At 50.4% G+C, this 20,614-nt stretch overlaps 1 protein-coding gene across 4 annotated transcripts in view; it reads left to right on the forward strand.

The window, feature by feature from the left end:
* LPP (LIM domain containing preferred translocation partner in lipoma) overlaps positions 1 to 20,614 on the forward strand; it is a 425,329-nt gene that overhangs the window by 111,946 nt on the left and 292,769 nt on the right. For 3 of the 4 annotated variants that reach the window (XM_014607111.3, XM_059731261.1, XM_019499043.2), the window contains one exon: positions 19,840 to 19,903. The exons of the other annotated variant lie outside the window; for it this stretch is intronic. The gene's annotated coding sequence lies outside the window, so the exon portion shown is untranslated. The remainder of the gene's footprint in view (positions 1 to 19,839; positions 19,904 to 20,614) is intronic. 4 annotated transcript variants of the gene reach the window in all.

Consider the following 20,614-nt stretch of genomic DNA (forward strand, 5'->3'; position numbering starts at 1 on the left):
TTCATAGCATCACTGGTTCCCTGTGCCCAAATTTCCAGACCTGTAGAAATGGGCCAGATGACAGGGCTCCACGCACCAAGTCATGTTGACACGCAGGATGGGGCCGTGCACCAGTCCCGCGCACTGACCCCGTACTGGATGTGGGCCGGGGACTGCCTCACCTGCAGAATCCAGCCCATGGACAGGTTCAGCGCCACTCAGCCAGCCCAAAGTGTGAGCACAGCTGGTTTAGCCATGCAGACCAACCCGTTTTCTCTGCAAGCAGTGCATACAGAAAGGAGGCAGAGTGGGATTTAACCCCGAGGGTTTCCTAGCTGGGTGCAGTTTGCAGACTGTGCCACCCAACATAAGGTTGGGTTTTTGCAGGTTGCCCATGCTCCTAAGCGACTGCAGTTGACATTAAGACCATCCCAAGGCTGCAGCGAAGGTTGTGGGTAGATTTGACCAAAGCCAGCACTTGCTCATTGTTTTCTTTCCAATTCACCTTGGAAAGGGAAGTCCTTGAACTCATTTCTAAACCCATCACACTTCTGGGTCTGCATTAGTCTACCAGCGCAACCACTGGGGCCGACCTGCTCATTAAAAGCAGTGGGATATCTTCAGGTTGGGGAATATATCAAATGGGCCTAGCTCAACCTTTTGAAGGTCATTTTGATTTGTTGCCGGGCACATCGAGAACTGATGTGGCATTATCCAGGGATTAAATGCAACATTAAACACTGGAGCTGGCTTGTCAGGACAGGGCGGCAGGGATTATCAAAATGCAATTTATAACCGGCAGTTTATTGCGGGATACGATAATTAATATGGCCCACCATGGGCCTCGTCATTAATGTGCTTTGTTGTCTCACTTGTGTTACTGCTGTCGGCAAGGCCAACTTCGGAGGCTAATGAAGGACAGGGAGGAAAGAAATTGTGCATCGTTCATTGGTGGTAATATTTCTCCAGGTCACATCCCGTCCCGCGTACTCCATCCGATCGCAAATCATAGTCAGACAGATCTGTCTGATAAAAGTTGGTTTCCCAAATTCTTGCTGAAAGGGAGGAGAATTATTGTTCCCACCAAGGTCACTTTGAGCTGCTGACAGCCTGGTTTTAATGCTGGAGTGGGGCATTGCAGGTCCTGTGGCCCCGTGATGAGTTTACAGAGGCTTTCTCTTCTCGGACGGTGGTTCACAATGAGTGCCTACCACTTTAGTTTCCATAGACATGGCCCTCCTGGCTTTTGCTTTGCAGTCCTAGATGCTAAAACACCTTTGCTTCTCACAGGTGGGGTCGGAGGAGGCAAGCCTAGCAAATGTCTCTGTAGATACAGAGGAATACAAAACTCTAAAACTCCTGGTTCAGAGGTGATACCTTTTATTAGACCCACCAAAAATAGCAAAAAAAAAAGGTCTTTCTTTGCAAGTTTTCAGGTCCAAAGATTGTAAAAGCCACCACAACTATACAGAATAAGTTAGAGAAACAAGCATCAAAAGCTTTGCCGAGTGTTACCTTGCCAAGTGGCCCCCATGCCTCAGTTTCCCCATCTATAAAATGGGGATGAGCATGCCTCTGGTTACATGCCCACCCTATCCTGTTTAGAGCAGTGCTTGTCCCAGATATCTATCCTTTAAGGAGCCTCTTGACTGGTGGCTCATCCCAGCAGAGTTTGTGCAGATGGGCGAGCAGCCAGGGTTTCCTCGTGTCGGTGCAAGATGCATCGAGGTGTTTCAGCATCTGTGTCCTGGCTTGCCTGAATATATCATCTCTTAACCAGCCTGGATGACTAGGCTCTGCCCTGCGATGCTATCGGCACCCAATGAATGTAGACGCAGGCACAGTCATTTCATGACAACGAAGAATATTTGCGTGCAAACCAAATAGGCCTGGGCCGGTGAGACCCTGAACCTAGAAGGCATTGGGACTTGCAGGTCCTCATGTGCAGGGAGTGGAAAAGACTGCTTTTCTCTTCCCACGCCAGTCATGGCACAGCAGGCTCGGGACCTTGGGGGTTCGCCTCTTCCCTCTGCTTCTCCCTGAAGTATCAGATGCGTTTGATCTGATTGAGCAAATCCTCTTCCCCGGCTGAGAATAGGTTTAATATTCCTCAGGGGAGTGTGGAGGGGTAGTTGCAACCCCAATTTACTGCTTAAGCCATTAATTCAGTGGGGAGGAGCGGGCCGACCGACCAATGTATTTTCTTCCTTCTTTTCAAGACACAGATGCTCCCCGTTATTTCCATTTGCACGTCTCTGTTTCTAGCAAGCAGTGGGCATGGAGTTTGCACTGCTGGAGAATTCCTCTTTCTTCCTTGCCCTCGACAACCTCAACCAAATTTGCAAAAGGCAAAGGTGAGCCAGGGACTCTGGGGCACACCAGGTCACGCAGGCGTACGTGTTGCAAGAGCATCTGTGCCTCAAAGAAATGGCAGGGAGGGGCGGTCGGCATGGCAGAAAGCTGTAGGTGTAGCTGTTTGGTTTGTGGATAGGACCGTAGGACTTGGCATGTCAGATCAGACACGTGGCTCATCTGATCATCTGCCCTGCTTCAGAAGAAGAGGCATGGCAGGTGATGGGGTAAGTTGCTTCCAGCAAAAGTCCCCCTAAGCTGGAGGTTGCCATCTCCCAAGGCAGGTACAATGCTCTCTTCCCAAACCCTTGTGTGAGCGAGGTTTTTTTTTAACGAGACTGAATCAGATCACACTGGGTAGCTCAACAGTGATGCATAAAGAAAGTGTAAAAATAGATATTATTTTTTCCTTGTACCGCAGCAGGGCCTCACTGTGACTGTCTTGACCCTGCGGCCCAGATGCTCTGTGAACGTTGGATGCAAAGTCAGTCCCTTTCCCAAAGACTTTACACCATGCATTAGTATGTAACCCCAGTGAGGATTTTTCGGTATGTATGCACACACCCGGGTTATATTCATCTAGCAGCACAATCACTAATAACTCGAATCGGTGAGGAGCGCACGCTGTATGAATGAATGACCCTGCGGACTAGCGGGATGCATCAAAGGTCTGGGTGGTGGGGTTCTCCTGCTGTGATGATTATTGGTCTTATTAAGAGATTGAAGGGTCCGAGAAAAAGACACAACTTTACTGTAAATTGTAGGTCGCGAACAACAGAAACTCGAATATTAGAAGAAACTGGGTATTGCACAAACCACACACTTTCACATCACTAAAACAAGAGCTGCGACCGCCTAGAAACATGAACCTCTTTGCAAACCACAGAAAGTAAAAGCAAGCACTCCTGTTTCATTATTGATATAATTGTTCTTTTCTTGATATGAGAATAGATCTGAAATGCTTCTGAATATCCCAACACATGCAGATACTTGGTAGTTGTCAGGGCTCAGTGTGTGCTGACAGAGAGCATGATGGTTTAAAGGGCTACCGGCCTAATTGTGCGTCTAGTACTGAGTGTATTCAGGGTTTGATGAGTACCATCCAAAGGCTTCTTGCAGCAGCTGCGGCAGGGCTCTGCCGTGCGTTGTCAAGTGACCAGCCGCTTCTGGTGCTTCGGGATTTTGGAGGTGCCTTTTAAAGCATCCTGATTGTCAGCAAATGCTGGTCATCTGTTCTCGGAGAATCCGGCATTTCAGGCGTGCTGTGCTGCGTGACCCACGTGATGCACATTCAGCACCTGAAGACGCTGCAGCAATAAGGGTCCTCTGCCTTTTTTTTTTAAGGAATTCCTTTCCTTTGGTAGCTGTGGGCCCGGTGCTCCCAGCAGCCTCCTCCTTTGAGTCTGCACAACTTCTCCAGTATGCACGAGCACCCCTCAGCGAACCCAAAGCCCCTGGTCCTGCAGCTGGATTAGCTGCAGTGGGTGCCAGATGCATTCAGAGACTCTGCCTATTGAGGAGACGTGATTTTTTTTCTTTGCTGATGTTGCACTGCTTTGCCCTCCTACCATCCATCGCCTCTGTGCTTTATAATTCGACTTTGCTTATTGCTTTGGCCAGTTTAGCTGGCGTGCCAGCTGCTCCCTGTGCTCTCTCCCCACTCCCTCATCCCCATCCAGGCTTGGCAGGCCCTGGGGCCAGGCAGAAAAGCTATGGTACTCCCATAGTGCTGCCACCTCCCATCAGCTGCTCTCCTGGCAGTGGGTCGGAAGGTGCATTCTCTACTCGCTCGGACCAGTATAGCTAATGGGACCAGGTGCTCCCATCCTCCAGCCCAGTGGCTGATATGAATAGCTACGGCACATGCTTGGTAACAAGCCAGCTGTTTCATCTTGAAGCCCTTTCGGAAGTTTTAGTAAGATCGAAGTGTTGCTGTCGCCGTGATAGTCCAGGAAGTGTACAAGAGGTGTTGCACCCATTGTCAGGTTGAGAGAGTGGTTGGACAAGCCCTTCCTAACACCCAAGGAAGTCTTCTTTAAGCATCTAGGCTTCTTCTCTCTGCCTTGTTGCAGGATGACTACTTCATGCATCTTTTCAGCCGGTGGTTTTCGACTCTTCTTTTCATTTGCAGACCCCTAAAACAAAATTCAAATAGAGGTGCGGTGAATTGTATGTGTGAGTATTCATGTACTATCGACTGTTCTTCGTGGACCTCAGCTGTGGACTTGCGTGGACCAAAAGTTTAATTCACTGTTTCAAGCAAGCCAATGCCTTATTCTTGCAGTTGTGAGCTCCGGGGGGATATCTCTGCCACCTTGTTTTTGTGGAAAGCCCCTAGCCCGTTCTACCATTGCTGCACAGAAACATGGAAATGCAAGGGACCTCAAAAAAGATTGAGTCCAACCCCCCCTGCCCTGGGCAGGAATACAGCTGAGATCAAATGATCCCTGCAAGGCGTCTGTCCAGTCTCCTCTTGAAGACTCCCAAGGCTGGGGACCGAACCACGTCCTTGGGAAGTCTAGCCCAGATTCGGGTCACCCTGACCGTAAAGAAGTTCTTCCTTGCATCGACTTTCAACAGTTCGTGGGCATAGCTCCTTGTGCTCCCCTGCAGTGCCCTAGTGAAGCGTTCCCCCCCACATATTAACAGGTGGGCTTGCATGATGTAGTGTTTGGGGCAGTGGACCCAGAGCCGGTGTTTCTAGGTTCTCGTCGTGGCTCTGCCACTACTTTGCTCTGTGGCCGTGGGCGCGAGCGTGTTTGTCCCTTAGCTAATCAGCAGGCCTAAGAGAAGCACTGGTGCATGTGGGGCTGCGAAGCTGAAATAACTTTTGCAAAGGGCTCCGGGGTCCTCGGCGCACAATGTTGTTCGTGTCCTCGCAGAACAGAGACGGCCCAGGAGAGGGAAGGATGGGGGCAACCTTTAGCGAAACGGTTGTGAGGTTGTTGAGTTCCTGTAAGAGCCAGCTTTGCTGCCTCGTGCCTCCAGCCCGTCCGGATGGTCTAGAGATTTGCAGAAAAGGTCACTTCCAACAGGAACGACTCGTAATAGCAGGGAAGCTGCTCTTGATAAGACAGCGGCTTGTTCGTATGACACCTCAGTGATTTCTTTGATGGGCCAGTGATGAATCTTTGCCCGAGTCCCCTGGCACTTCGCTTTACCTGTAAATCATGTTCAGCTAATCGTAACTTGCCTTTCCTGTTTATCGATTTGTTGAAGCCATTTTAAAAGATTCAATTCCTTTTCTTTGAGGCCGGGCGAGGGGAGACTCCAGCTGGCACGAGGATGCCTGTATGGTTGGAGGGAGGTCACTTCTACAGGGAAGCAGCTTGATAGCAGTTGTCCAAATCAATACATCACCGAGCGTGTTCCTTTTAAGGGAATTTTCCCTTGAATTGTCATGCAGTCCCAAGGCACCAAAGGCATAAACTTGAATCAGCCCAGCCAAAACTCAGCTTCTCAGAAATGCTAAGAACGTATTGGCTTTGTGTCTCTATCGCTGAGCCAGTAAAGGTGGTGGCGGGGGGGCTGGCATATCGCTAAGGCAGAGCTGGCCAAAGCCAGCCCCGATGCATTTGCATTTATGTGCAAAGATTTTGTAGAATGGCAACAAATGGGAAAGATTAAAGAAGTTTTTCTTTGCAGGGAGGGTTAGCGGGAGGCTGCCAAGAAAGCAAAGTGGTTTGATTTCATTGTCTCTTCTCCCCTTATTGCAGAACTCATAAATCCATCTTGCTTAATAAGGGGAACTATTCTAAGGTTAATTTGCCATTTCAGATGAACTGCGAAGCATTCAAGGAGGCTCTGAGTTCTGGTAGGCGGAGAAGGCCAGTCGTTCAGGTGGGGAATTGGCCGGTCCCAGGAATTGGGGCGGCTTCCAGTTGCTGGCTGTTTGCGTGCAATTGCAAGGGCTTGGGGAGGACCCAGTCTCGAACCGGGCCTCTATTGAACCATAACAGAGTAAAGCCAAGGATGGACCCAGAACTTGGGTCGTGGAGAAGGCTAGGGTCCAGGGGAGGGTGAAGAGCATAAATAGGCAGTCGCGTGGGTATGTTCTTGGCTGCATAGCAAGCTTCATCCCGACCTCTTCATCAGCTGGCACGACGCTGTGGCATCGCGGCAAAGGCAGCAGTCAGCTCTCCGGGGCAGCTGCGTTTTGCAGTCCAAGCACTTTTGTTTCAGCTCTGCTCTGTGTTGATCGGACACTTGCTCCGCTATTTAGGTTTTATTTAGGCACCGCTGTTTCCTTTCAGTCTCGGGGTTAGCTCGTAGCACCTGGCGCGGTCAATGGAGCGGCTAAATGTGACTGCTTCTAGTGTGCAGGGGTACGCGGAGCCACACCGAGAGTAATTAGGATCAAGTCCCACGCTCTGCTTGGCCCACGCTAATTCTGTGGCACGTTCGGCAATGTTAAAGTTAGCACGTGCTGTGATCCGTCACCCCTTAAGGGTTAATACCGTTTCTTGCCTGCACCGCTCGGACTTGCTGCGAGGGGGCTGGTGAGCAGGGGCAGGGCTAGGAGCCGGGACACCGGGGCTGTGTCCTTCCTCGGTGGAGGGTGGGGGTGGGAGCAATGCATCTTGGGATGCTGGAGGACTGCAAATTAAATTGCTCATTTAATCTTTGTTGAGCGCACTGAAGTTACCCTAACAAGAACTAGGTAGCACAGCCCAGGGTTAACCCTCTCCTGAAGTGGCTGAATTTTGAGATGCTCAGAGGACACTTAGCATGAGTTAACGAGCTTTAATGCATAGATGCTCTCATTTTAAATGCCCTTAATATGGTTTAAGTGTAATGTAACTTCACCCTAAGTGATTTTCCCAAGGACAGTAGCTGAACTGGGGTCTTTTGGGTGCATCTACACATGCGATTAATACAACTGCTCAGAGTGAGGTGGAGTAAACTAATCCTGATGTCATCGTCTACACGTGCGTTTAAGTGCAGTCATTTACTGTGGTTTCGGATGGTAACTGTGTCTGACGGGACTGTCCTACGTTGGAGTAAATGAATCTACTGCGCGCTAATTGTGGCGCACGTGTACACGGTGATGGTTTACTGCACATTAAAATCGTCTGGCGCACATGCAGACGTGCCTCCTGACTCCTCGCTCTGCTGTGACCTCTGGACTCCCGTGTGCAATTCCCTGGCCAGCTCAGCAACGCTAGTCTTTTCTGTCCTTCATCTCTCTACCGCTTTCTCTAACCTTCAGAATCCGCCTTCGGTCGACAAACAAAATATCAAGGTTTAATTTTCTGTCTTCTGTAGCTAGTGGTTGAAAGCACCACACGGAGCAGGTATTTTCTGGTGCTGTTTACACGCCTGGCGTACGAAATGACATTCTGAATCCTATTACCCAAAGTGGACCACGACTTCCATTTTCAAAAGTAAAGAGCAGGCCAAATCCCAGATTAATAATATGCTTCCCTGCATTCCCCTGCGGTTTCAATTTAATGCTGTTCTTCCCCTCTCTCCCGTCCTCAGCTTTGTTGTGTGGTTAGGCAGCAGCTGTGGCCCAGGCCAGAGGTGGTCGCACTTCAGTAGCGGAGCGAGGGAGTCCTGCCTCTGTGAGTTTGTCAAGCGCCGCGGTTTGTTCATCTGACCTGGCACTTTCTCAATGCTGCGTTTCTGTTGCCTCCATTTAGGATATGTCTGTTTTCCTCCTAGCTCAGCTGCAAGCCCGTTTTGCACGCTCCCTGTGCTGCTGGCTCGCCAGAAGAGCTGTTCCTGTTCAGACTCAAACGGTGGATGGTGCCGGAGCGGCCTCGTCCCAGTGTGTGTAGTCTCGGGAGGAGTCCTGCTCCGCTTCCATGTGTGGCTGGCCCTTTCCAGGGGCTTTTCGGCGAGGCAGAGAGATCTCTAGCTTCACTCACTCTAGAAATGCAAAACTGAATAGGAGAAGGGGTCTGGCAGGTGGTTGGCGAGAGAAGGCAGAACAAGAGGCTTCGGGGAAAGGTAGAAGGAGCTTCTGCTTCAGAATATGATTATTTATAGCACTTATTATAAATCCTGCGTTTCCTCTTCATCTATCCAGGTGTTCTTTGGTGAACGCTTGCAAGCTCTTGCTCTCTGTTACAGAGTCCCCAAAGTTTAGGGCTGGAAGGGACTGTGTGAGATCATCGGGTCCAGTGCGGGGGCCAAATCACCCCAGCAAGGTGTGCATCCCAGTCTTATCTTGAAGACCTCCCGGGTAGGTGTCTGCACCAGCCCAGCTGGGAGTCCACGTCTCGTGTTGCATCTTGCAGCAGCAAATTCCACGGGCTGGGTGTGAAATGTGTGGAAGGTACCTTGGTTGTGGACCTAGGCACCGAGTCCTGATTTCTCACGCACCACTTTCTTTAGGATAGTTGCCCTCAAGGTGACATCCCAGTGTGCATTTCTGCACCCTCGGTAAGGAGCTCTGGGGGCTGATCCTGTCTGTGCTTGTTCAAAATTTTTCTCCGGGACTCCAGACTGGAAAGAGAAGGACGTCTCTGGGTTTGCAAAGTCAGGGGCCCTACACATTGCAGCCATCGCTGGTTTTGCTGAAGGAACAAAACCTTTAGAGCTGCGTCCCTGGGTAACCCGAGTTCTAGATTAGATGCTGACACAGGTAGCGGAGCCTCTTACGCTTGCTGTAAATACATGGGAATCGGTATTGATGGGATCTCTGGCACAAAACAATAAAACTGGAGTGAACTTGGCTTGAAAAGTTGGCACCTTGAATATTGCTCTGGATTGAGAGACAGGACTAAGACTCAGCTATCCCTGGCTCAGAGTGACCTCAATTATTAAGGCTATTCAAGTGGAATCAGCGCCAGGATTTCATCTTCCACTCTCAGCATACCCCCTCTTTTTTTTTCCTGTAGGTTTTCCAAGTTCAGCTGGGTTGTGTGGCTGTCAGGGGAGAAGCGTCTTACCATCTTCTCGTCTTCCCCAGGACTTTCGTGAAACCGCTCCAAAGTTTTCGAAAGCGTGTGGAGATCTTTAGCCGTAAGGGCGTGCTTCGTACAAGCCGAGAGGTTAAAGTTTGCAAAGCCGCAAAGCTGAGTTGGCTGCGCTGCCTTCATGTTAATGGAAGCTGTGCGGCCAATTCATCTGCGTTGCTTTGGAAATTTCAACCACAGTATTATTAATATCAAGTCATTCTTCTCCTGCAGCGATTGAATAATTCTGCTTTGCTGATGGTATAATTAGAATCATTTAAGTAGAAGAGCAGAGTGAAGTGGCTTTGAGAAGACTTAATAGCTAAGAGTAGGCTTGCTCACCAACAGCAGATGTGAGAGCCACGGAGGTGGGTAAATGATGGTGCTCGCTTTCCAGCACTTTCAGGGTTGGGAGAGCTCTGGGGTGGGAATTGCCCATGCCGGGGGGTGGTGTTGGCTCTCCGGTGGAGTAGGAGTGGTGTCCTGCTATCGGACGTGAATGAGAGATGGGTGTGCTTGTCTGCAGAACCAACCCATCCTCGGTGTCACCGGTCATTGCAGCAGGAGCAGTTTTTGGTCCATTTTGGCACACTTGCTTCCACCAAAGCTGTTTTCCCTTCTTGAATGGTTTTTTTTGGCTTCTGCTTTTCCTCTCCCATCCGCCAGCCTTCTTCTGAGAGGTTGGCCATCAGTCACAGATGAAGATGGGAGTCTTGACTAGGGTGTGCTGGTGTTCCTGGCGGCACTTGCAACCTCTCACATGCTGTTCGTGCACTCGGGGAAATGCCAAATCACAGGTTTGGGTTCAGGAAGGAATTATCCCCCCCACCCCCTGCACAGACTGTGGGGCTTGTCACCTTCCTCTGAGGCAGCTGAGCACATACGACCAACATCACTTTTCCAGCATTGCTGAAGCCCAACATTGGCCCGTGCATTTGTCTCCCCTACTTTTTACCTGGGGTGCAGTGTGGACTACTTTGGGCCTTGTTTTCAGCATGTACTTCATGGTTAGGGTGCATGAGAGGGGTTGGAGTGGATAATTTGCAGTGCTTTGTGGATTCTGGGTGCCTCTAAGTGTAGGGGGCTAGACTTGGTGGGCTGGGAGACCCTTTCCAGCCATGAGGTTTCTAGACGCCATCTCCATCCAAGGCACTTAACCTCCGTTGCTGCAGTGCCCGGGGAAATCATGAACCTAAGCATGTATTTCCTCCGGTATTGCTTCTTGGGTACGAGGGTACAGTTAGCACCATTGTGTTCATGAGGATCAGAGGAGGAACACGTCTTCCCTGTGGCCACCCCATGAGCTTTTGGCCGAGCTAGTGGACTGGGACATTGGCCGCCCCCACCTCTCAGAGCGCCCTGACCTCTGCTGTGCTCCTGCTCTGGTACAGCATCCCAGTTGCTATTGATGGCTTAGAAACTGGTATTTAAAAGGGTTTTTTGGGGGAATTAGCTTATATCTCTATCAGGTTGGCATATGGGATGGCAGCACCAAAGACTGCAGTCATGGATTTCACACACATCTTCCTCCCTCAGCCCAAACTCCTTATTGCTTGGTGGGGTTAGTGATGCTGTAGCCATTAGGCCCTGTTCAAGTTGATTCCTTTTGGTGTAGGTGTAGCTAAAGAGGATGGTTTCCCAGTTTTTTTTGAAGTTGTCCTGCATAGTCGTGCAGCATATGTGTGCAGGTTAGCTAGAGGATTGCAGGTGAGAAGTCTCCTTGGGATGGTGTTATGTTTCTCGCGCTGGTAGTCTGGCTTCTTTTTTTTTCTGGAGGATGTGGATTTTCCTTTGTAGGTGGAGGATTTTGATACCTCCCATGTTAGGATAGAGTTAGCTTGAAGTTTTCTAACTTTATCCCAACTGTGCAGTTGGTCCAATTAAAGGTAACACCTTGCAAATCCTTGTCTTTGTGCTTGGGGCAGTTTCTGCTGGGCGTGGGTGCTGTAGTGTGCCCTTCCCCTTATTCACAGCTATCCTTTCAAGCCAGTCGTTCTGCAACATCTCTTTTTTTATTGTGACCCGCCAACCGGACGGCAGTTCCTCTGTGGGTTTGGACAAAGCTGGCACTTCCAAATTTAGGAAGTGATCTTACTTGTGCAAACATCTCCCTGGCTTCCAGAGGAGTAGATCTTGGACCCTGAAATGCAAAGCCTTGAAGCAGAGACTGCGTTGCCTGTTGTGCACCTTCTGCTACCTGAGACTTTATCCACAAGGAGAAACTCTGGCTGAGCCGCGGCCAGAAGTCTGCAGGAGCAGAATCAGTTTGCACAAGAGGGCTAATACAGGTATATTTAAATCAGCGTTAAAGATGAGAGCTGATGTGGACACCACACACACAAAAATGCCAGTCCTTATCAACCAAGTTGCTGGCTTGTTCGTTGTTCACCTGTGCGCCTCCTGCCTTCCTTGCACACCTTGGGAATCTTGTGTTGTGGGGTGTGGGCATCGTGGGAACCGGGGGCAGTCGAGGTTGCGTCCGTGGATGCAAAGATGCTCCCCAGGGTGGAAAGATAAGCGTGTCATTCTCAGCTCGAGAATGAAGCAAACAGCATACCGGAGACCTGTTGCAACTTGTGAGTGTTTTCTGTTTGCTACAGGCCACTGTCACCCCAGTAATCGGGGCAGTGCAGCAAAAATCGGAGAGAGGGCTACTTGCAGAAGAGCTTCTTGTACTGAAAAATGACTGCACGGATCACATGGAGCTTCACTTTCCAGCCTTGTGGTGTTAATCTATTTGTCTGTAGGGTGCTGTTGTTGGGCCAGGAGCTACGAGATGCCAGCTACATCTGTCCAGTGCAGCAGAAAAGCACGTGTTCTGATGATAAAGCATGTTGCTTGCGGTGTCTGAAATTAGCCCTTAAAATAGCCCACTTAACATCTCGGTAATGCATTGAATATACCTTGATAAAAAGCAGCCTGATTGAAGTACCAGGTTCGTCTTTGTGGATCTGCTGTGACTCATCAGGAAATTGAAAGCTTTGAGACAAAACTCACCCCCAGTCAGCACTTGAGGAGGAGACAGAAATTAGCCTGAGACAGGAAGTAATTAATTGCCCTGTGATAGTCATAAATAGGGACCTGGGCTCGTATGGCGGTATTTATAACCTCCTGCCTGCTGTGTGAGTCCGGCTAACGAGGTGCCCCTGTCAGACACAGTCAGTGTAAAGATGCTTTGCAGCGAATGGCGCTTCCACCTACGTGCATTTAGACAAGGCAGCATGAAGGTATCTGGTGGGCTGCATGCAGTAATAAGCTTTTTGCTAGGACGATGGCTGCGGGCTACCAGGGGGTGTTTCTGCTTAGTCTGTCTAGTCTGTGCAAGCGTGGAAAAATACCTTGCTGAATACTCTGAATCCTCACGAATGTTAACTCTGGGATCTTCGCAGCACCCCTGAGTTAGGCTAAGTGTGTGCGAGGTGAGGCATTAAGGTGAAATGTATACTCTTGGGGGTTTCTTCCACCATTAGCAACTAGAGTTCTGCCTTTCCTCTGCTCTTCCCTTATACTTTGCTTCTTTGGAGACCTGGAAGTTGAGAGGCCGCTTTGTTTTGACATGATAATTATGGGCTGGGTGGGGGGTTAGAAGGTGCCGGAGTGGAGAGGATACTTCAGCTCCTTTTGCTTATAGAGGCTGTGGACCTGGGACCGCGCCGGTCATCGAGGGCAAGGAAGAAAGAGGAATTCTCCAGCAGTGCAAACTCCATGCCCACTGCTTGCTAGAAACAGAGATGTGCAAATGGAAATAACAGGTCCCAGCATCCTCCAGATAAATTTGGCTTGACTAGTGGTTATGCCCGGTACGGGCAGCATTTCCTTGAGATGTCACCTCGGTCTGAATGGTCACCCACAGAGCATTTTTGGAGGTCTTCCTTTAGCTTTAGTGTTTTAGCCCCTTCCTGCAGCTCCCAGACCAGTCACTCATGGCTCCGTCCTCCCAACCCGGCTGTGCAGTGCCTACCCCCGGCCCTACCCCTTTCCCACAATAGACTTACCAGCCCGGCGCTGCTCTCCAAGCTGACCGGCTGCATATTGGATTCGGATCAGTACCGGCTGATACGCCTCCTTAAAAATCAGCCATTGGCGTCGGCCCCCAAAATCTCTATCGGTGCACCTCTAATGCACAGCGATGTGCTGCAAGCAAAGCCACAGAAAGGTCACATCTGCTGAAACTACTTTCTGCTGGTGATGGAGCACAGGAAGGCATCGGCAGACGTCTTTATGCCACGAAAGCATCCTCAGTGTATTGAGTGGAGATAGACACATGGACAATAGCGATCTCCAGCAGAAAGTACCCTCAGCAGATGCTTCACATCCGGAGGTTGAGGAGAGGGGCAGGAAAAAAAAATCAGAGTTATCAAATATCCGTCTGAAAAACAAAGCTTTAAATAATGTGCTTTGATGGCTTTCGGTGAAGTCATGGCAACAGGGCGCTCTCAGCAAAATCAGCAGTTGCTCTGCATAGAAACTAAGCCAAGAAAATTTTAAGCAAGCGAATCCTTTTGTGTCCCGGCAAAGGGAGCTGTGCAGGTGAGCGCTCCCGAGACGGCTTGTCCTTGGAGAGTCGGATCTGACGCTTGTCCCGAAGGCACGTGTGGAAACCTTGATGGCTCAGGCCAACATTTTCAACCTAATCTTAGATTCCCAAATCCATATTTCGGCACCTGTTTGGTTGTTTCAAAAGCACGGCGCGCCCAACACCTCCCATGGAGGGCAAGGAGAGGGGTGAGGTGCTCAGCACTGGTCAGATCAAGCAGGATTTCGGAGCCTTGTTTGAAGCCGCTTATGGTTGAAGTCTCCACCTCGGTGGTTGAATCTTCTAGCCCTCAGGAGGTGACGCTTATAAAATGTCTTAAGGGGAAGACCTTAAAAAAGTCATGCGGCACCGACAGGTGGGCACCACTTGTACTTGTGACTAAATCCCTTGACAAGTCTGCCCCTGAGATGGCTTCACATCTCGTTTGGGAGCTGGGCGTCTTCGTACCGAAGCGTGTTTCAACCATTAAACTTGCAGCCCTAGTGATATTTGAAGTTGCAGCTTGTGGAAACTCATGAAAACATGGCTTTGGTCCGAGTCCAGCTTGAACAATCCCTGCCTGCGCCGGCGCGCTTTATTTAGCCGGGAGTTAGTTGTGGACAACACGGTGACTGTATCGGTAAGTGTGGGCGTCATGCTGCTTAACAGCTCGTCTCCAGCTCTTGGATATTAGGGCCTGTTTGTACTGATAAAGGCGCTGGTTGGATTGGTTCCCAAACGTCGATGCACATTTTGCAAACCCTGAAATTTGGGTTTAATTGGAGATGTTTCTTGGCGTGTGTTTTCCAGCCAGGCCTCCTGGGGAGATGAATGTTTTATTCGTCCGTGGCTCTACTCTGCGGATAGTTTTAGATAATGTCTTCAGCTATGTATAACAAAACTATCTGATGGCGGGTGCATAAATGGTTGAGCTGCTTGGTATATGCTGCCGAAGCAGAGGCCACTTTGACAGGGTTTTTTTCCCCCCCAAGACACTAGTGGCATTTCAGACTAATTGGAAACCGGATCACTAATTAACATCAACACGGATCAGACGAGCATCGGCTGTCTCCCGTTGCTTTCTGCATCCAGGTAAAACTTCTGTCTGAAGCTTCAACTTAGCTAGGGAGGCTGAACAAGAGCCGGTCCTCGAGTGATAAGCTTTTGGAGGGATAGGGCCTGAATCTTATTGCTAATAAAGTCCCGTTTTCAGATCATCCCATCCATTTTGTGCATGGACATAAAGCAGCACTTCCTGGCTGGGATCGCACTGCAGAGAGCGTCGTTATTTTAGGACTCGTTGCACAAAAGTGCAGCCCTTTCAATTCCTATCCGCAGCTGTGCTTCTAAAACTGCAGCATCGCGGCTCGTAATCCCATGGGCTGAGCACACCGCGGAGCCCATCTCCCACCTCGGCCACGTTTTCGGGTGAGCGGAGAGAGGGAGCTCGTGCCACGGGCAGGGCTGACTGCGTTTCGCTGGGGTTGGCAAGCAGCATCCTGCCTTCGCCCTTCTTCCTGGGCTCTTCCAAGCCAGTAATAGCCCCAAATTTATATTACAGAGCCAGGAGCACCAGAAGCTGGCAGAGGGATGTCTGTGGTGTATAGAAATGGGTGCTATAAAGAGAAGTCTTCAGAGCAATTGGGAGGGGAACCATTGTGTCAGCTGTCTGGTGTTGGGGTGTGGAGAAGCCCCGCCGGGTCCCCAATTCTGGGCTGCATGGGCAGGCACCCATCTGGAAAGACTCCTCCTGCCTCCCTTCTGCACATCTGGGCTTGGGACAGTCCTGTGCTCCAAGCACCATTTTCCTGTCCCCTCGGGTTGACAACGGGGACCAGATCCACGGCGGCTATCTAGTCACCCAACTCCGACGTAGGCCCTTCCATTAAGGAACAGGCACCCCACGGATGCTATGCTCCTAAGCACCTTTGCACCTGACCGAAATCCCTGCCCGTCTAGGGAAGAGACGGGCGTTAGGCGGTGGCGTGTCTCCGTGAGGTCCTCCCGTGGCTGCCGCGTCGCAGGTTGAGGTCCGTCTCGTGGTGCTGAGCCGGTTGTGCTGTCACGCGCGGGAGCTCGAGCAGCGTGGGAGGGAAAGCCCAGCTCCTCGCTGTCAAGACGGCTCCAGCCCACGACGTCTGTTGTGTCTGAGAGCTCCGAAAAGTCTCTCGCGCTCTTCCTCGAGTTGAGCTCTCCGCCGGGGACTGGCGCGGTAACGAGAGCATCTCCCATCTGCTCCTCACGTGGCGAAGCGCGTTCGGCGAGAGTCTCTTTTTTTTATATTTTTTAATTTTTTTTTTTTTTATTATGGGTTTAGCCAGCGGTAACCATGGCAATTAGACTTATCACGCAGCACTTTTTTTCCGAGTCAGTTTGAAATGCTGACAATTAAATAGATACAGTATGCTTTAGAGATCCATCAGTCTCTTTGTTGTCTTGACAACCGGAGTATATTTAGAAATGTAACAAGTACATGGAGTTCAATTGCACTTTTGCTAAAACATAGTTTTGTAGCTGGAGAATTGAATCTGTTGTTTACGGAGCCGGGCGCTGTTTGGGCTGGGCGGCAAAAATCCTCCCCGTCTCCGTGCATGGCTTGTTGGCGGCGGGGGGAGGTTGGGTTTAGTCTAAAGGGGACCATCTGGTTTTGTCTGCTATAGGATCCCTTTGTGGGCTGGGAGGCAGCCGGCCGTCTTCCATGGGGCAACGGTTGCGGGGCAGGATTTGGGGTCGGCAGGCCTGCGTTCTGGGCCCGGCTCCGCCACTGGCTGGCTGGGTGGACTTGGGCAAGTCACTTTGCCACTGCATTGCTCTCCTTGGCTACTGAGACACCTGTCCCAAAGGGCTGGGTGTGCAGCGTGATTCCCGCTGGGGCTTCTAGGATCTTATGCTCTCCTTCCTGGGGGTCTGTTTTGTATTTGCAAGCTTAGGGAGATGGCTATTTTAGAGTGATTTTTTTTTTTGCATGGTTTCATGGCTCCAGTTAATTGTTCACATCACAAAGCTCATTACTTCCCTTTCTTCTACGATCCCTGTGTTTTTGCAAGAGGATGTATTTTAGCACCGTGCCCTGGCAGCCAGTGTTGCTCTGGCTAGCTATCTCCTTCACCCTAGGCAGACACTTTTTTTTGGGTAGATGGGGTATCTTTTAGTAGACCAACTGAAGAGTTGGAAAAAAATGTTCTTTGCAAGCTGTCAGGCATAAATACCCTTCTTCAGGCAGAGGGAGAGTCTCCTTTGCCCTTGCACTTTCACTTGGATCCAGCAGACTTTTCTTCCTGAATAATACATGGGGTTAGGCCTCCCAGGCTGAAAGGAAGAGCTAATATCTTCTGTTTCCAGCATGCACGCCCAGCTCAGCCTGTGCCAGGTTACAGGTATCTCTGCCTTCCTCCCGTTTGCAGCCGGAAAGCTGAACGTCCAGTTGCATATTCACACGTGATTATTTGTGGCGTGTTAACATGTTAAATAAGGGCCTAAAACCACTGAGATTTGTTTTTAAAATGTCCCAAACCAAAACCCAGAGATGTCGATGGATCTTTGAGCACTTTTGCCAATGAATTACCCAAGCCAATTTGGCAGAGATCGTAGCCTTTTATGGACGGTTTTGAACAGAAGGTGAGCTGAGATGTCAACATTTTGGGGTGTTAGTTCATCCAACTCAGCATCTGCTCGGTGTAAGCGAAGCTTAGGCGGTGCGTCCACGCAGGTCCTGACTTCTCTGGAATTCAAGCATTCGATTTAATTCATTGCAGAGAAAAAGGCAGCACAAAAGAGTACGAAGCTAAACTGGGGCTGGAGCTTTCATTTAGGTCCCTCTCTGTCTACCCCCCTCTGTTAAAACACTAAAGCAGCGGTTCTCCACCTTTTTCGACTCAAGACCCCCCTCGAAAAATGCCAGCTTTTGGTTTTCACTCTTTTAGATATATTTTTTTGACTACAGAAAAATGCTAGAGCCATTCTTCTGTTGCAGAGAAGCCCGCAGCAAGGCAGGATGTATTTAATGCTGTGGATTCCTATTTGAAACCTCTGGGTTTATCTTCTGGATCATGTTTGCAGGGGGCTTTCTTGTCACCCCGGTTGAGAATCGCTGCACTAAAAAGTAGGTGCTGTCAATGAAGACTCATACTTAAGAGGCGGCTTTTCTTCGACGGGCTGAGTCCGTCCGACCGCCTCTATTTTGCAATCAGGCGGCAGCGGTTTTCTGCTCGGATCCCCTGACTACTCGGGGTTAAACTGCAGATCTGACGCTTTCTCCAAAAACGGCCACGAGCGTCCCCTTCCTCCAAAAACGGCCGTGAGCGGCCCAGCCCTCGGGAGACACGGCCCACAGCTCGCCAGCCCCGCTGCGTGTGGTAGGAATGATTCATCGTGCATTCATTTCTGGTCACATAAGGGGTATTAGTTGAGAGCCGTTGTGATGCATAAGTAAGCACGAGCTATTTGAAGTCTCCGCTCTGAACGCTACATCAAACAGCAAGCAGAAAATGTATCGGACACAGAAAAGTCCTGGATTCGTTTCCCCTTTAAATTAAAAGAAAAAAGAGAAAGAAAGCAAAGGGGGGAAAGTAAGCATGTGTTGCCGCCTCTGTAGCCGGGACACCTGTCCGTTGCTTTGCTGTTACTCGAGCCGGGTGTATAATGCATTAACAGTGTTAATGCACATTTTTCTCCCATGACAGCGGTGCTGGGGATATCCAGCCTGCGTTAGGCAGGTACTGCGTGAGGTTTTTCTTTGCGTGTTAGGATGCAGTCCCACGACTCTCGAGGTCTCCACACTCCTCCCTCTGCCCCGGCCTGCTGCGAGCTGCACTCTTTACAGTGCCAGTCTGGATCCTCTTCTGGACACACACACAGGCCAATGTTACAGCGATTTTTTTGGCAGATCAAGTGTTCAGAGATTTGCAAGATGAAATGCCAACAGTATGATGCTGGCTTCAGGGGGATTTTGTACTGCATCTGGAGACATGAAAGGCTGCAAGGAAGCCTGCATTGACCCCCACCCCCCCTGAAAATGTTCCAATAGAGACGGATTAAGTCTTTGGTTGGACTCCGTCTATACACCCATCAAAACACATCGGGAAATGTTCCCACTATGGGAGGGCTTGGGGCTGGGGGTGGTGAATTGACAGAACGGTCCTAACCTTTCACCAGAACAAAATTGCCAGGTGCTGATACCTTCTCCAAGAAAAAAGCCTAAAGCAAATGTGCAAACGCCGTGTAAAGCCGCTGTTGTACTTCAGCTGGTGCATTTAAACCCTCTGGTGAAGAGCCAGTTTGTTTAAGTAGTCTTGAACCTTGGTGCCTGTTTAGCAGCTTGCATGGGAAGAATTGCATCTCCGCTCTACTTCTTGTTGGCGTTCACATGGCAAAACCGGACTGTCTCGGAAGGGGACCATGGGCTGAACCAGGAGCACTCAACTCCTGGCCCGCGGGCCAGCTCTGGCCTGTGTAGAGCCCTATGGATCTGAAAAGTGGATGGTTGGTTGCCTGCTGCCAAATTGCTGGACCCATGGGGAGGTAGCGTGACCTAGTGCAGGGCATCAGGGTCTGATCCTGGCTCGTGGGACCTGTTTCTGGGATGCAGGGGCTGGCTGAGGCTGCACGGGACCCAAAGGTTGAGCACTGCTGAGCTAAACAGAGAGCAAACCGTTTTCTTGTCCGATTCTGCATTTTCCCCCATGCCTGGAGATGGGGCCCAGCTCAGCAAGGGAAGGCAGGTTAAGTGCAATGGGTAGAAATCCTTCCAGAAGTTGGAAAGGGCTTCATTGCCTGGGGCTATTAAGCTAGCGGCTTTCTCCTTCTCTCCACTGATTTAAAACAACCTGCTTCTCTCCGAGATAAACAGCTGCTTGCTCCAGCACCAGTTCAGATTTAATCTGTCTTGGAGGGGGAAAAACCACAGCAGGATCTGAAAGGGAGTAGCCGGATACCCTGGCTTGCAGGAAGTGGGGATGGCGTCTCTGGGATGGTTAGAGAAAGCCTGCTCATCTATTCACTCACTGAGAGAGCAGTGCAGCCTTCCTGAATTACTGATCGCTGCTCTGGCATGCAAAATGGTGATGCTGGTCTCTGTCTTTTCACCCACAGCCCCCCAGCAGACGCTCCTGTGCATCCAGCTGCCTGCGCCGGGAGAGACCTGCCTTGTTTGAAGGTGAGAGGAGGATGGGGTCTCCCTGCCGTCATCGACGGCTGATCTCAGCAGGTTGTACGGCGACTTCCCGCCTTACTGTGCGTGCATTGCCTGACCTCGTGTCTGCAAAGGTGTTGTCACTGAGCTCGCGTGAGTGTGCAGCAGTAAAAAGGGCACGTGGGCATCAGTACAAGAAAGGTGCAGGGTCGTTTGACCTTTAGGCTCTTTGGTTGCATTACGCTGATGGAAGGTGTTTAGCAATGACCCATAGCTCAGCTGGAGGGGCAGGTTGGCACCGTCAGTAAATGGACCTCTTCTTGAGGACAGATCTTAGATTACCCTTCACTTTCCTCCCCCCGAAATAAAATAAATACATGCCATTGAGGGGAGAAGCTCTAAAGAAGGCAGCGGTACCAGGGCAAGGTCCATCCTCCAGCTTTGACCGATCGTGGCAGCATCCCAGGAGGCAGCGTCCAGGTTGGAGAGGTCACTGCGGTGCAGTAATTGTTGTATGAAAGCTGGGAGAAGCCACGAAAAAATCCTGAGTGAGGGGATATAGGTCTAGAGCCAGCTGCTGTAGAGCCAGGAAGCGGAGGAGCGGTCTGATGAAGTGAGCTCAGGCTCACCAATGCTCGTGCATCCCTGATTTAGTTGTCTATAAGGACTCTGGCCTTGGATGTGGAGTATCCAAGAGTGGTTTTCCTCCAAGGCGGAGCGGGGGACATACACACA

Source organism: Alligator mississippiensis, chromosome 7 (assembly GCF_030867095.1).
Source record: "Alligator mississippiensis isolate rAllMis1 chromosome 7, rAllMis1, whole genome shotgun sequence".
Taxonomy (NCBI): Eukaryota; Metazoa; Chordata; order Crocodylia; family Alligatoridae; genus Alligator; species Alligator mississippiensis.